Here is a 16,283-nt window from a genome sequence, read left to right on the forward strand (position 1 = left end):
CCACTCCTCTTGAGAATAACCCGCCTAGCATGGCAGATACAGACAACCCTAGTGGATACATGAGTTATTCGAGCATACAAAACAGAATTTCATTTGAAGGTTTAGAGTTTGGCACATACAAATTTACTTGGAACGGCAGGTAGATACCGCATATAGGAAGATATAGTGGACTCATATGGAATAACTTTGGGGTTTAAGGAATTGGATGCACAAGCAGTATTCCCACTTAGTACAAGTGAAGGCTAGCAAAAGACTGGGAAGCGACCAACTAGAGAGCGACAACAGTCATGAACATGCATTAAAATTAATAAACATTGAGTGCAAGCATGAGTAGGATATAATCCACCATGAACATAAATATCCTGAAGGCTATGTTGATTTGTTTCAACTACATGTGTGAACATGTGCCAAGTCGAGTCACTTAAATCATTCAAAGGAGGATACCACCCCACTATACCACATCACAACCATTTTAATAGCATGTTGGCACGCAAGGTAAACCATTATAACTCATAGCTGATCAAGCATGGCACAAGAAACTATGATCTCTAATTGTCATTGCAAACATGTTTATTCATAATAGGGTGAATCAGGAACGATGAACTAATCATATTTACAAAAACAAGAGAGGTCGAGTTCATACCAGCTTTTCTCATCTCAGTCGGTCCATCATATATCATCATAATTGCCTTTCACTTGCATGACCGAACGAAGTGAATAATAATAAGAGTGCGCGTGCATTGGACTAAGCTGGAATCTGCGAGCATTCAATAAACAAGAGAAGACAAGGCAATATGGGTTGTTGGTCAAATCAACAATAATGCATATAAGAGCCACTTCAACAATTTAATTATGGTCTTCTCCTATCGACCCCCAAAGAAAAGAGAAGAAATAAAACTATTTACACGGGAAAGCTCCCAACAAGCAAAAAGAAGAACAGGAAATATTTTTGGGTTTTCTTTTTAATTATTACTACTACAGCAAGAAAAGTAAACTAACTAAAAACTACACTAATTTTTTTGGTTTTTCTTAAGGTTTTTCAAACACACAAGAAGAAAGCAAGAAAAATAAAATAAACTAGCATGGATATTACAGTGAAAGAGTATGAGCACCGACATCTAGCAATGAGTGTGTGAACATAAATGTAATGTCGGTGGGAAATACGTACTCCCCCAAGCTTAGGCTTTTGGCCTAAGTTAGTTTATTGCCACGGATGGCCTGGCGGATAGCCGTAGTTGTAGCCGGGGTCGTACTGAGATGCAGCGGCTATCGCCTCCTGAGCTGAAGCGTGGCGGCGAGCTGCCTCCGCCCTCCTCTCGTACTCATCTGCCTCCTCTCTGGTAACAACATATCTTCCTTTTGCCTGATAATCAAAGAAGGCAGGAGCATGGAGAGTAATACGGACAGCACGACGTCTTTCAAAGATTAAGCGATACTGGAGAGGTGATTCATTCCTCTCGACAAACTGGTGGTGAACCATAGCATTAAAGTCTAGGGAAGCAGGAGGCAATTCAATATCATCATTACGTATGGTTACACCAAGAAAATCAGCTAAGCGGGTTGCATAAATTCCACCGAAGAAATCTCCATTAAATCTATTATGATGCAACCTACGTGCAACAATGGCTCCCAAATTATAAGATTTGTCTCCTGACACAGCACTCCTAAGAATACTGAGGTCAGGGACACACATATGACATGCTTCATCTTTACCATTTATGCACCTACCTATGAAGAGAGCAAAATAATGTATAGCAGGAAAATGAATGCTCCCTATGGTAGTTTGTGTTATCTCTCTAGATTCCCCCACAGTTATACTAGCAAGAAAATTTCTAAATTCAGATTTGCGGGGTTCACTAGCACTACCCCAATGTGGAAGTTTGCAAGCAGTAGTAAAATCCTCTAAGTCCATCGTATAAGATTTTTCATAAAGATCAAACAGGACAGTTGGAGAATTGCGTGAAGATGAAAATTCAAACCTCCTCACAAAGGAACTAGTGAGATAGTGGTACTGGTGGCACTTTTCTTCCTCGAAGCTCACAAGATCAGCGTTACGGAAATATGCGTTAAATTCTTCCTTGATTCCCGCTCGATCCATAAAATTTTCTGATGGCCATTCACAAGGCCGCACTGGAGCATCCCTTGGTGGCTCATCGTCAGCATCACGCATTGCAAGCCTGGGTCCTTGCTTCCTTGAAGAACCACCTTGGTACATTTTCCTAAGCATATTTCTTCCTGTGAAAAATTTCTGAAATTTTTAGTAACTTCAAATAAAAGTGAACCAAGCTCAACAAAATTGATAGAAACTACTCCTACAAGTGCCCAGAGCCTTTATCAAGCATTAGAACTACTTGGAACCATATAAATTTGACATGCAAGCTCAATAACATGGTCACCTAGGCAGCACAAATTTGCAATGAATAAAGCACTAGAACAAAAACTAATTGGACCAATGGAGGAGTCACATACCAAGGAACAATCCCCCCAAGCAGTTTTGTGAGAGGTGCTTTGAGCAAGGAGATCGAAAATCGCAGCAAAATGAGCTAGAACTCGTGCTTGAGCTGGATGGTGATTTTTGGGAGGAAGAAGAAGTGTGTAGGTACAGGAATAAGTGGAGGGGAGCCACCATGGGCCCACGAGGCAGGGGGCGTGCCCTGTAGGGGTGGGCGCGCCCTGGACCCTCGTGGCCAGGTGCTTGCTCCCCCTGCTGTGTTCTCAGTGCCAGATATTGTCAAATATTCCAGAAAAAATCATATTTCATTTTCAGGGCATTTGGAGAACTTTTATTTTCGGGGTATTTTTATATCGCACGGATAAATCAGAAAACAGACAGAAAAATACTATTTTTACTTTATTCAACTAAATAACAGAAAGTAGAAAGAGGGTACAGAAGGTTGTGCCTTCTAGTTTCATCCATCTCATGCTCATCAAAAGGAATCCATTAACAAGGTTGATCAAGTCTTGTTAACAAACTCATTCCGAATAACATGGAACCGGAGAAATTTCGAATGACACTATGTTACCTCAACTGGGATATGCACATCCCCAATAATAAGAATGTCATATTTCTTTTTGACAGTAGGAAGAGGAAATTCAAAACCTCCAAAAATAATCGACGGAATTTTTCCAATAGAATTGATACTGTGGACTTGAGGTTGTTTCCTCGGAAAGTGTACCATATGCTCATTACCATTAACATGAAAAGTGACATTGCCTTTGTTGCAATCAATAACAGCCCCTGCAGTATTCGAAAAAGTTCTTCCAAGAATAATAGACATACTATCGTCCTCGGGAATATCAAGAATAACAAAGTCCGTTAAAATAGTAACGTTTGCAACCACAACAGGCACATCCTCACAAATACCGACAGGTATAGCAGTTGATTTATCAGCCATTTGCAAAGATATTTCAGTAGGTGTCAACTTATTCAAGTCAAGTCTATGATATAAAGAGAGAGGCATAACACTAACACCGGCTCCAAGATCACATAAAGCAGTTTTAACATAGTTTCTTTTAATGGAGCATGGTATAGTAGGTACTCCTGGATCTCCAAGTTTCTTTGGTATTCCACCCTTAAAAGTATAATTAGAAAGCATGGTGGAAATCTCAGCTTCCGGTATCTTTCTTTTATTAGTGACAATTTCTTTCATATACTTAGCATAAGGATTCATTTTGAGCATATCAGTTAATCGCATACGCAAAAAGATAGGTCTAATCATTTCAGCAAAGCGCTCAAAATCCTCATCATCCTTTTTCTTGGATGGTTTCGAAGGAAAAGGCATGGGTTTCTGAACCCATGGTTCTCTTTCTTTACCATGTTTCCTAGCAACAAAGTCTCTCTTATCATAACGTTGATTCTTTGATTGTGGGTTATCAAGATCAACAACAGGTTCAATTTCTACTTCATTATCATTACTAGGTTGAGCATCATCATGAACATCATCATTAACATTATTACTAGGTTCATGTTCATTACCAGATTGTGTTTCAGCATCAGAAATAGAGATATCGTTTGGATTCTCAGGCGGTTCAGCAATAGGTTCACTAGAAGCATGCAAAGTTCTATCATTTTTCTTTTTCTTCTTTTTAGAAGGGCTAGGTGCATCAATATTATTTCTCTGAGAATCTTGTTCAATTCTCTTAGGGTGTCCTTCAGCATACAAAGGTTCCTGAGTCATTCTACCGGTTCTAGTAGCCACTCTAACAGCATAGTCATTATTCTTACTATTTAATTCATTGAGCAAATCATTTTGAGCTTTAAGTACTTGTTCTACTTGAGTGGTAACCATAGAAGCATGTTTACTAATGAGTTTAAGTTCACCCTTAACATTAGCCATGTAATTACTCAAGTGTTCAAGCATATCGGAATTGTATTTCAATTGTCTACCAAAATAAGCATTGAAGTTTTCTTGTTTGACAATAAAATTATCAAACTCTTCTAAGCATTGTCTAGCACACTTATAGTGAGGAATATCACCTTCATCAAATCTATAGAGAGAATTTACCTTTACTACCTGTGTCGGGTTATCAAGACCATGAGTTTCTTCAATAGGTAATGGATTAAGATCATATGTTTCTTCAACAGGCGGTAAATTAAGACCATGTATTTCTTCAATAGGAGGTAAATTCTTAACATCTTCAGCTTTAATACCTTTTTCTTTCATAGATTTCTTTGCCTCTTGCATATCTTCAGGACTGATAAATAGAACACCTCTCTTCTTCGGAGTTGGTTTAGGAATAGGCTCAGGAATTGGCTCAGGAGCTGGCTCAAGAAGTGTCCAATTATTTTCATTTGTCAACATATTATTCAATAGAATTTCAGCTTCATCCGGTGTTCTTTCCCTGAAAACAGAACAAGCACAACTATCCAGGTAATCTCTGGAAGCATCGGTTAGTCCATTATAAAAGATATCAAGTATTTCATTTTTCTTCAGAGGATGATCAGGCAAAGCATTAAGTAATTGGAGAAGCCTCCCCCAAGCTTGTGGGAGACTCTCTTCTTCAATTTGCACAAAATTATATATTTCCCTTAAAGCAGCTTGTTTCTTATGAGCGGGGAAATATTTAGCAGAGAAGTAATAAATCATATCCTGGGGACTACGCACACAACCAGGATCAAGAGAATTAAACCATATCTTAGCATCACCCTTTAATGAGAACGGAAATATTTTAAGGATATAAAGGTAGCGAGATTTCTCATCATTAGTGAACAGGGTGGCTATATCATTTAATTTAGTAAGATGTGCCACAATAGTTTCAGATTCATAGCCATGAAAAGGATCAGATTCAACCAAAGTAATTACATCAGGATCAACAGAGAATTCATAATCCTTATCAGTAATACCGATAGGTGAAGTAGCAAAAGCAGGGTCAGGTTTCATTCTAGCATTAAGAGATTGCTGCTTCCATTTAGCTAATAACCTCTTGAGCTCGTATCTATATTTGCAAGCTAAAATAGCTATAGCAGCTTCTTTTTCCAAAACATAACCCTCAGGAATGTCTTCATCATCACTTTCATCAATGCTATCAGTTTCAATAATTTCATTCTCTCTAACCCTAGGAAGTTGTTCATCAAGGAATTCACCAAGTGGCACAGTAGTATCAAGCATAGATGTAGTTTCATCATAAGTATCATGCATAGCCGAAGTGGCATCATCAATAACATGCGACATATCAGAACGAATGGCAGAAGCAGGTTTAGGTGTCGCAAGCTCACTCAAAACAGAAGGTGAATCAGGTGCAGAGCTAGATGGCAGTTCCTTACCTCCCCTCGTAATTGAGGGATAGATTTTTGTTTTCTCGTCTTTCAAGTTCTTCGTAGTGACCAACGGATATAAATCCCAAGTGACTCAAAAAATATAGCTATGCTCCCCGGCAACGGCGCCAGAAAATAGTCTTGATAACCCACAAGTATAGGGGATCGCAACAGTTTTCGAGGGTAGAGTATTCAACCCAAATTTATTGATTCGACACAAGGGGAGCCAAAGAATATTCTCAAGTATTAGCAGTTGAGTTGTCAATTCAACCACACCTGGATAACTTAATATCTGCAGCAAAGTATTTAGTAGCAAAGTAATATGGAAGTAATGGTAACGATAGCAAAAGTAATATTTTTGGGTTTTGTAGTGATTGTAACAGTAGCAACGGAAAAGTAAATAAGCGAAGAACAATATGTGAAAAGCTCGTAGGCATTGGATCGGTGATGGAGAATTATGCCGGATATAGTTCATCATGTAACAATCATAACATAGGGTGACACGGAACTAGCTCCAATTCATCAATGTAATGTAGGCATGTATTCCGAATATAGTCATACGTGCTTATGGAAAAGAACTTGCATGACATATTTTGTCCTACCCTCCCGTGGCAGCGGGGTCCTAGCGGAAACTAAGGGATATTAAGGCCTCCTTTTAAGAGAGTACCGGACCAAAGCATTAACACATAGTGAATACATGAACTCCTCAAACTATGGTCATCACCGGGAGTGGTCCCGATTATTGTCACTTCGGGGTTGCCGGATCATAACACATAGTAGGTGACTATAGAGTTGCAAGATAGGATCAAGAACTCACATATATTCATGAAAACATAATAGGTTCAGATCTGAAATCATGGCACTCGGGCCCTAGTGACAAGCATTAAGCATAACAAAGTCATAGCAACATCAATCTCAGAACATAGTGGATACTAGGGATCAAACCCTAACAAAACTAACTCGATTACATGATAGATCTCATCCAACCCATCACCGTCCAGCAAGCCTACGATGGAATTACTCACGCACGGCGGTGAGCATCATGAAATTGGTGATGGAGGATGGTTGATGATGACGACGGCGACGAATCCCCCTCTCCGGAGCCCCGAACGGACTCTAGATCAGCCCTCCCGGGAGGTTTTAGGGCTTGGCAGTGGCTCCGTATCGAAGAACGCGATGAATCCTTCTCTCTGATTTTTTTCTCCCCGAAAGTGAATATATGGAGTTGGAGTTGAGTTCGGTGGAGCGTCAGGGGGCCCACGAGGCATGGGGCGCGCCCCCCACCCTCATGGACAGGGTGTGGGCCCCCTGACGTGGATTTTTCTTCCAGGATTTTTAATATTTTCCAAAAAGATGTTCCGTGGAGTTTCAGGTCATTCCGAGAACTTTTGTTTCTGCTCATAAATAACACCATGGAAAGTCTGATGAAAACAGCGTCAGTCCGGGTTGGTTCCATTCAAATCATGCAAGTTAGAGTCCAAAACAAGGGCAAAAGTGTTTGGAAAAGTAGATACGACGGAGATGTATTAGGATGCACCCCGGCGAAGCCCTCGCAGAGGTGCGCGAAAAGAGCCATGCACGCCACGGCATTTGGAGTAAAGTCCAAAAGATGGAATCCGTAGGTGTGCATGACGTCGCTGAAGAAATCGGAGAAGGGGGGACAGAGCCCGTAGGAGAAGTAGTCGACAAAGAAAGGGTACCGATTTGGGGCGGCCTCGGCGCAGTTGGCAGGGATGACTCGCGTGGCTGGATGCCCCGTCATCTCTCCCCCTGTCTTCACCCCCCACAGGGGCTTGAAGTAATCCCGCAGTTCGATCGCGTCGACCATCGAGGGGAAGTAGGCGAGCTGCGTCCGATGAGCCACCAGCGCACTCTCCGGCGGCTCCGATGCTCCGGCGTCCTTGGCCACTCCCTTGCCCTTGGTCGATTTGGGCACCATGGTGGCTGGGGGGAGCAAGAGACAGAGGACGGCAGGGACGCAGCGGCGGCGAGTGAAGGCAAGAACCCGAGAAGGAGGAAGGAAGGGGGCGGCGGCTCTGAGATTGGAGAAAACGCAGGGAATGGGGTAAAGTGAGCAGCGCGCCCGCGGTTATTCCTTTTCACGGGGAAGGCGCGGGCCACCTCCTTTCCCATTAACTGCGACGTGACTCATGCGTGCGAGAACCGTCTCACGCATGCCGCCCACGTCACACACGATCCCCCACGTCACGCGTTCAATGCAGGTCGTGGGGAAGCGCAGCAGATGGAAAATTACTGCGGTAGAATCCGCCCCTCCCGCCCGCGCACCGTTTTGGGCCTGGCCCAACAATGTGTCGCGCCTATGTGTGGCCCAGGCCCGGGGGCTCCTGTCGGTGTACAAAAGTAGGGGCACACCTTTGTCCCCCTTTACTCGTGCACGGGCACTCGTAGCCGCGCGCCACGGGCACACTAAGCAGGGCAGAGGAGGGAAGCCGGAGAGAAGCCGAAGCACGAGATGGCCAAGGAAACGCCAAGACCAAAGATACCAAAGAGCGAGAGGGCGAGGTGGACTCCCCCAGCAAGATCCTTGCCGGGGCAGGCCCCCGTGGCCCCGGTGAGAACCTTGTCGGGCAACTTGCCCAAACACCAACAGAGCGAGCCGCCCTTGAGCCCACGGGCTCCAACCCAACCAACTACGATTGGACCAGGGCTCGGGAGGCACCTATGTGGTGGCATGCAGTTCTTTGTCAAGACCATAGAGATATAAGATCAGATGAGAAGCAAAAGACGGCGACCCTCGGCGGGATCCTTGCCGAGGAGATCCACAAGACCCCCGGCAAGCGCCTTGCCGGGGACGACTGCAACGCCACGGCAAGACCCTTGCCGGGCTCCCGGCAAGGCCCTTGCCGAGGGCGTCAGCGGGGCCACAACCAGGCCCGCGACGACCAAGACTCCACCACCGTCCCCAAGCAGCTGCTAGCTCAACCAGCTGGGCAGGCACCTGCGTGGCGACGGGCGGCCTCTACGCCAACTCAGCAAGCACCTGCGTGGTGGCATGCAGATCTTCGTGAAGGTCCTACCACCACACCACCTCAGCTGCCTGCCTGCATGGCGCTGCATGCACCACTAGCCTGGGCGCGTGTCGAAGTAGGGTGAGGCGGCAGCGGATGGGACGGGCCTCGTTCCCGTCCCCAATAAAGCTAAGGGACACCTAAGCTGTGCATTAAATGCGTCTTGTCCTGTAATACAGGCGATAAGCTCATAGTACTGTAGGCCTTTCCACCTCTTGTGTGCCACTGTGGCAGCACCTTTCGACTATAAAAGGAGGCCCATGGCGTACTGGAAGAGGATTCGGCTCTTTGGAACTGCACGACCACCATAGCTAGTTCAAGAGCTCAAGAACACTCAATACATCCACCAAAGCAGGACTATGGCTTTACGCATCCTCGCGGCCCGAACCTGGGTAAACGATCCTTGTGCTGACTGTTAATCCTGCTCTTCTCACAACCCCGCGCCCCGGCAACCGTGGTAGGGATTCTTGTGATCCCATAGGTGTCGTTTCCCACCGACAGCTGCACTGGTAGCAGCAGCATTACAGCAAGCAGCGGCGCTCGGGGCAGCGTTGCAGCAGGAGTAGTGGGCTGCGGCTAGGCACGCGGGCGAGCGAGGCGCCCGCGCTGGGCTGGCGCAGGAGCACCGGGCGGCGTGGGGGCGCGGCGACCACACGCGAGGGCGGACGCGCGGAGGTGCGGCCGAGACGAGCTGCAGGCGGCAGCGAGGCAGTAGCAGCTGGAGGTAGCAGCACGGCTGGGGGGCGGCAGCTTCAGTAGAAGCGGTAGCGCGCAGACAGCAGCAGCTATACAGAGCAGAAGACGAGCACGGAGCTTGCGGGTGCAGCAGTCGCGCGACGGCGGATGCGATCAGGGCGCGAACGCGGGCAGGGGCCGGCGAGTGGGCATGCGCGGATGTGTGCATCGAGGCACAGGGGATGTGCGCGGGCGGCGGCCGGAGCGACCGCAAGGGTGGATCCGGGGCTAGAGGGTGCGGCAAGGCGAGTGGATGGGCTCGTCGGCCTCCTGTCAGTGCCAGGAGCACACCGGGAACACTGGTTCAGACAGAGGAGCACGGGGTGCTCGACCCCCATCGGCCATGGCGGATGGCGGATGGCAGAGTTCGGTGCTCGTGGACGCCGGTGATACGTCATGAATCCGTGGGGGAAGCAGAGGGGAAAAGGAAGAGGGGCTCACAGTGAGCCTGTAGTTGTGCCAGCGTGGGCTCGGGTGAGGCCTGCTGGAGCGAGACGGCGGCGGATTCGTCGATGGCGTCGCGGTGGTTGGAGGTTGAAGACGACGTCGATCCCTGCGATCGAGGGGCTCCCGGATCCCACTAGTGGACGTAGTCGAAGGAGTGGACGTTAGCAAAGCTCGCGGACGAGGTGGCTGGGCGCGGGGAGCTCGTTGGGCGCGTGGATGTGGGAGGCCTTGGCAATGTAGGTTCGGCCAAGGGTTGCAGGGACGGAAGCAGCACAGGGGAGGGGAAAAAGGAGAGCTAGGGTTCGTCAACGCGTCGAGGGGGATCTTATAGATCGTCGAGGAGCCATGGATGCACGGCGCATGGACGATCCGTCCATGGACGCACGAGCAACGGCCAGCACTCCCCTGATGAACAGGGCTTGGAGATGGGGAGCTCGTCGGCTGGGCCTGGTGTCTGGATGCCTGGTTGGGCCGAACGGCCCAGGGGGAAAGGGGGTTTGGTTTTTCTTTTCTTTTTTTATTAATCTTCTTTTTACTTATTTTTCCTTTACTGTTTTCTATTTATTTTAGCCGCCAAATGATTTTTGTTAACTATGAAACTTTGCACATAATTCCTAGTCAACACTATAAGGTTGCATAAAAAGTTTGAGGCCAATTGGAATTGTTCAAATTTATAGCTGAATTAAAATGCTTTTATTTAATCTTGTTGTTCCACTAAATTAATTCCATGGGCAAACTGGGAAACCAAATGAGGTTGGTTCCAACATGTTCATTACTTAGTGATTATTTGCCGCCCATCGAACATTTTTATTTGATAGTTTGAAGAAATAATAATTTGGCTTGTTATTTGAAATTTGAATTTGACTCGGTTTTGGACTAACGCGAGATTAATCAACAGTGACAACGGTGACTTGGCATCATTAGTATGTGATTACTGTTGCCTAATTAACCGGGCGTCACAAATCTCCTCCACTACAAGAAATGTCGTACCGGGATTTTAGAGGTGGAGTCGAGGGGAAAGAATCGGTTACGAAATTCTAACGAATCTTCTCGGTATTGGTTGCTCTTCTCGAAGAGGTTGATCCATAGTGTTGATGTCTTCATTCCTATGCATCAATGAACCATGATGAAGTTGTCGTCCTTCCTTCAGGATCTTCAACATACTTATGATAGGATAAGGGGGGAAAAACTCTATAAGGACGGATTCCAACAAAATTGAGCATAGGACGGTTAACTCAGGGGAAGAAGCATCAGCATATCTCATATTGAAACTTAAGAAGATATCGAGAGCAAAGTAAGAAGGTACCATGATAAGTTTCAGACGGATAGGCAATCATTCGATGTCTGAAATAGCGCATGAAAGGGGTTCAGAGCAACGAGAATTAGTTTTGTGTCTGATACCAGAATTGACGATCTCTCGGAAGGTGGCTCGTGAATTACATACGCGGCCACGCGAGAGGAATAACTTTGGGAACAGGGGGTGTACAGGAGAGTCAGGTTTTGATCCTGTGGAACTGTGGGTTATGGGCCCACCATGTGGGTTAAAAGTAGAAAGGCAGTGATATTTGCACAGTCATGATAACAAGGCATGTCAGAGGATAGCCTATCAATTATGTTGGCAACGTCGGTACCAAGGGCGAGGGACGAAGAGAACCATCTTCCTGCTCGTTGAACGAGGTGGACCAATAGGTAAAGTTCTCGTCCATCGGTGGTTACCGGAATGTTATCAACAATATTAACAGGGTCTTACTGACAGAGTTGTACACCGAGGTGTTTGCACAAGCAGGGAATTATTACTGCTTATATCATATAGATCACAGTAAGGGTTTAAACAAAGCGATGGAAAGGGAAAAGTGTCTGTCAGATTTAATTAGAACAATGGAAAGAAAAATGTGTTTAAACACATATTTCAGGGGTATATCCTTCCCAAGGACAAGCATAGCATGATATCCATGACAGGATATAATGTAGAAAACCATTTAGGGAAGGCGAGACAAAGTTCATGACATTACCGAAACAACGGTGTGTGGATAAATTTGATAAAGAAAATTTATTACTGTGCTTCAAATGTTCTCATTGAAAATCGGAGTACCACATACATGCTTAGAGATAGCATTGACATGGTCATCATGTAAGGGTCAGATTTTGGATACACAATGGATCCATCAGGAACAACTTATAGAATAAGTTTTACAATTTCATCATGGAAGAATGGATAACATTGCTAAAAGGAAGAACTATAACAATAGGCCCTCCAGCCAGGTGTGCTAGGCATGACATCACCTTACCGAGTCATATAAAAGACCAAAGTTATAACTCTTGGAAATATATTCCAACCATCATATCTGACCGAGGTTCAGATTCGATTGGCGTTAGGGTACCTCATACTTAGGATGCCTGAGAAGAAAAAGGCGCAACTTAATTTGATAAGATGGAATTGCAAGATTCTTGGAAATGAACTATGGAAGCGAGTTTCGCATCAAGAGTTCATCATTAAACCAAGGAGAGGATGAGGAGGTTCCTGATGGACTCAGCGACAATTCATCGAGATTAACAAAAGATGGATTTCCACAATTATGTGAACAAGGAGATTACATTTGTCAGATCAAATGGTATAGTGATGTATGCTCGAGGAAAACATACACAATTAAACATTGGTTGAAAGGTGCACCCATAATATGGGCTTAGGTAGCATGATCAATGTTTAGAATGGTGATTCAATAACCAATACAGAAAGAATGAAACTATCATTCATTAACTTACAAGCAATAGGGTTGCTAGAAGTTTTGAATTTTACACCTCACAGTCCATTTGTCGATATTCCAGTTAGAAACAACAGGAGACCAAGAAATGAATAGAGACGGCGATAAGTGTTACTATATCAAGAATTTCTTAAGAGGTGATGACATTCTAACAACATTCTTGACATAAAAGATGGTAACACTCCAAGGTGGAACATAATACAAGCTGGATAGCAAGTTGCATCCATAACATGAACAAGTTTGTGATGAAAGGAAGGTAAGGATGTTGTCGATGGTAACTCAAATTACCAAGGGACGAGGATGGCACTTATCATCAAGAATTCGATTAATAACCCGGAAGGAGTCAAATGTTGATGATGATCACAACAAATTTTGTCGAGAGGCTCCACGAAGAAGCAAACAAACAACGACTGCATCAAGCAATAGGACTGATGCAGCAAAAGATTATAGGAACCACATATACGACACAAACTCAAAATCAAGCTTGCTGTCCAAGGCGAAATGATATGATGAGGAAAATCAACGTAAGCTTAGCTCATCATCGAAAATTGTGCTCTAGGAAGAAGGACCAGGTAGCACAGTTAAAATTTTGCACGATAATGATATAGCCGATAAGGCTAGGAATGACTTGAAGGATTATTAAACTCATAAGCAACAAAAATTACTTAGAGTTATTGAATCGGAGTGCGGAACTGATTCACTTATCGGTGTTCTCGAGTGACTAATAACTCAGAACCTGGGGGAATCTGAAATCGGTGAGAAGCAATACTAGATGAAGACTCGCAGGAAGCAACACAATTCTCGAGATACCAGAGGGTAATACTCGAGGAAGATCAAAATAGAGGTTGCAGAGATGTATCGATCAACAAAAGACAAGTGCTTTAACTTGTCTGAGAAATGGAATCAAGGAGAAAATGTGCTCGGAACCACGATTGCAAAGGATCAATACACAGATACCAGATGATATCATAACAAGGAAATAGTTATTATTACAAGAAGCTTCTATGATAGGATCTACATCGTGTCCATGAGCATGAACACAAAGTTCAAGGTCGACTCCCACTTCTCCAATGCATAACCTTTCATTCACTTCTCATTTTTCGAAGAAGTTGTAATGTTTAAATTTTATCTAGCAAAACACCAGAAGAGTATGACTCATGGTAGCTCTCGGGTTTACCCGGATCTGGGAAGGCATAGGTTCAACCCTTATGGGCATCTTGGGAACATATACCACAAGCTTCAATAGTAAATAACACAAGCTCAATAGTAGAGCATGGGTGACAAAAGGAGAGGATACAATTTACCGAAGGCATTATGTATCAGGGAAAGAACTTCCCGAGGTTTTTGTATACGATGGACACTGTCGGATGATATTTCAACAAATGATCTGACGGTCCACAGCGGAGCTGATGTGAGTATCAGCACACAACCAGAGGAAGAAACAATGCGAAGGCATTGGATTATAGAAGCAACTAACTAATTCAAAGCTCACATGTAAAGGAATTATGATTTCCAAATCAACGGATCAGAAGCAAACACTCTGATTAAGGATGCATAAGTTGAGTAAGCTTTGGGGTAAAATCGACAACAATTTGATTGGTCGAGATCCAGCTCAAGTTTAAAATGACGTTTGAGCCGAAAGGATGAATTCTAGGATCTGATTGAGGATTACGAGCATTCGCATCTTATTGAATCAATGGACTCAAAATGATAGTGACAAAAGATGCCAATAAGATTACTATACTTATGGTATTAACCATAACTCAAGCAAGCAAGAATTTCAAGAGCAATAGACAGCTGAGGATTTTTGGAAGATCGAATGGTACTTCAAAGACTTTTGTGAAACACATGAACAACTGGGGATGAGCGGATACTCGGTAAGTGCGAGGAATTATCCGTAGGGGTATTAATGCGGAAAAGGGTTGCAAAGTAGTAGGCACAAATGATTCTCGGAATATCAAAGAATTTTTCAGGGTATCAAGTAATAACAAGGGCAACTGGGAACGAAGGTATGAACGACATCCACAAGGATTAATCGGTGGTCGGGAATTGCAAAAGCAACGGGCACAAAGTCTCGAGAGAACACCGGAGAGTATCTTCAGGATCCTTCGGTGCACCAAGCAATCATTTGGAGTGAGGGATCTTCGGGGGGAAGTAGTTACGAGAACCTAGTGTTAGAGTTAGTAAATTCATTTAACCCGAGTAGGAGAGAGTTCAGAGTCCCGGAGTAAAGATCAAGAAGTAAAAGATCCTAATACCACCCAATGGCGACGTGGTCCCATGGGCCGCACAGCCATGTTAGTAAAATAGTTTTCATTGACTAGAATCAACTTCGGCCAAGGAGTGTGGAAGGGGGATTCCTACAGGCAGTCGGCTCTGATATCAACTTGTTACGCCCCCGATTCAATTGTACACTAATCATACACGCAACGTGTACGATCAAGATCAGGGACTCACGGGAAGATATCACAACACAACTCTAAAAATAAAATAAGTCATACAAGCATCATAATACAAGCCAGCGGCCTCGAGGGCTCGAATACAAGTGCTCGATCTTAGGCGAGTCAGCGAAAGCAACAATATCTGAGTATAGACATAAGTTAAACAAGTTTGCCTTAAGAAGGCTAGCACAAACTGCGATACAGATCGAAAGAGGTGCAAGCCTCCTGCCTGGGATCCTCCTAAACTACTCCTGGTCGTCGTCAGCGGCCTGCACGTAGTAGTAGGCACTGCTGGTGTAGTAGGAGTCGTCGTCGACAGTGGAGTCTGGCTCCAGGGCTCCAGCATCTGGTTGCGACAACCAGGAAGAAAGGAAAAGGGGGAGCAATGCAACCATGAGTACTCATCGAAAGTACTCGCAAGCAAGGATCTACACTACATATGCATGGGTATCTGTGTAAAGGGGCAATATCGGTGGACTGAACTATAGAATGCCAGAATAAGAGGGGGATAGCTAGTCCTGTCGAAGACTACGCTTCTGGCAGCCTCCACCATGCAGCATGTAGAAGAGAGTAGATGGTAAGTTCACCAAGTATCATCGCATAGCATAATCCTACCCGCCGATCCTCCCCTCGTCGCCCTGTGTGAGAGCAATCACCGGGTTATATCTGGCACTTGGTAGGGTGTGTTTTATTAAGTATCTGGTTCTAGTTGTCATAAGGTCAAGGTACAACTCTGGGTCGTCCAGTTACCGAGGATCACGGCTATTCGAATAGATAAACTTCCTTGCAGGGGTGCACCACATTACCCAACACACTCGATCCCTCTGGCCGGACAGATTTTCCTGGGTCATGCCCGGCCTCGGAAGATCAAGACGTCACAACCCCACCTAGGCACAACAGAGAGGTCAGCATGCCGGTCTAAATCCTATGTGCGCAGGGGTCTGGGCCCATCGCCCATTGCACACCTGCATGTTGCGACCACGGCCGGAAGTAGACCTAGCCCCCTTAATACAAGCGCAGGCTTACGGTCCAATCCGGCGCGCGCCGCTCAATCGCTGATGTCAAGAAGGCTTCGGCTGATACCACGATGTCGAGTGCCCATAACTATTCCCGC

This window comes from Aegilops tauschii, chromosome 2, assembly GCF_002575655.3.
Source record: "Aegilops tauschii subsp. strangulata cultivar AL8/78 chromosome 2, Aet v6.0, whole genome shotgun sequence".
NCBI lineage: Eukaryota > Viridiplantae > Streptophyta > Magnoliopsida > Poales > Poaceae > Aegilops > Aegilops tauschii.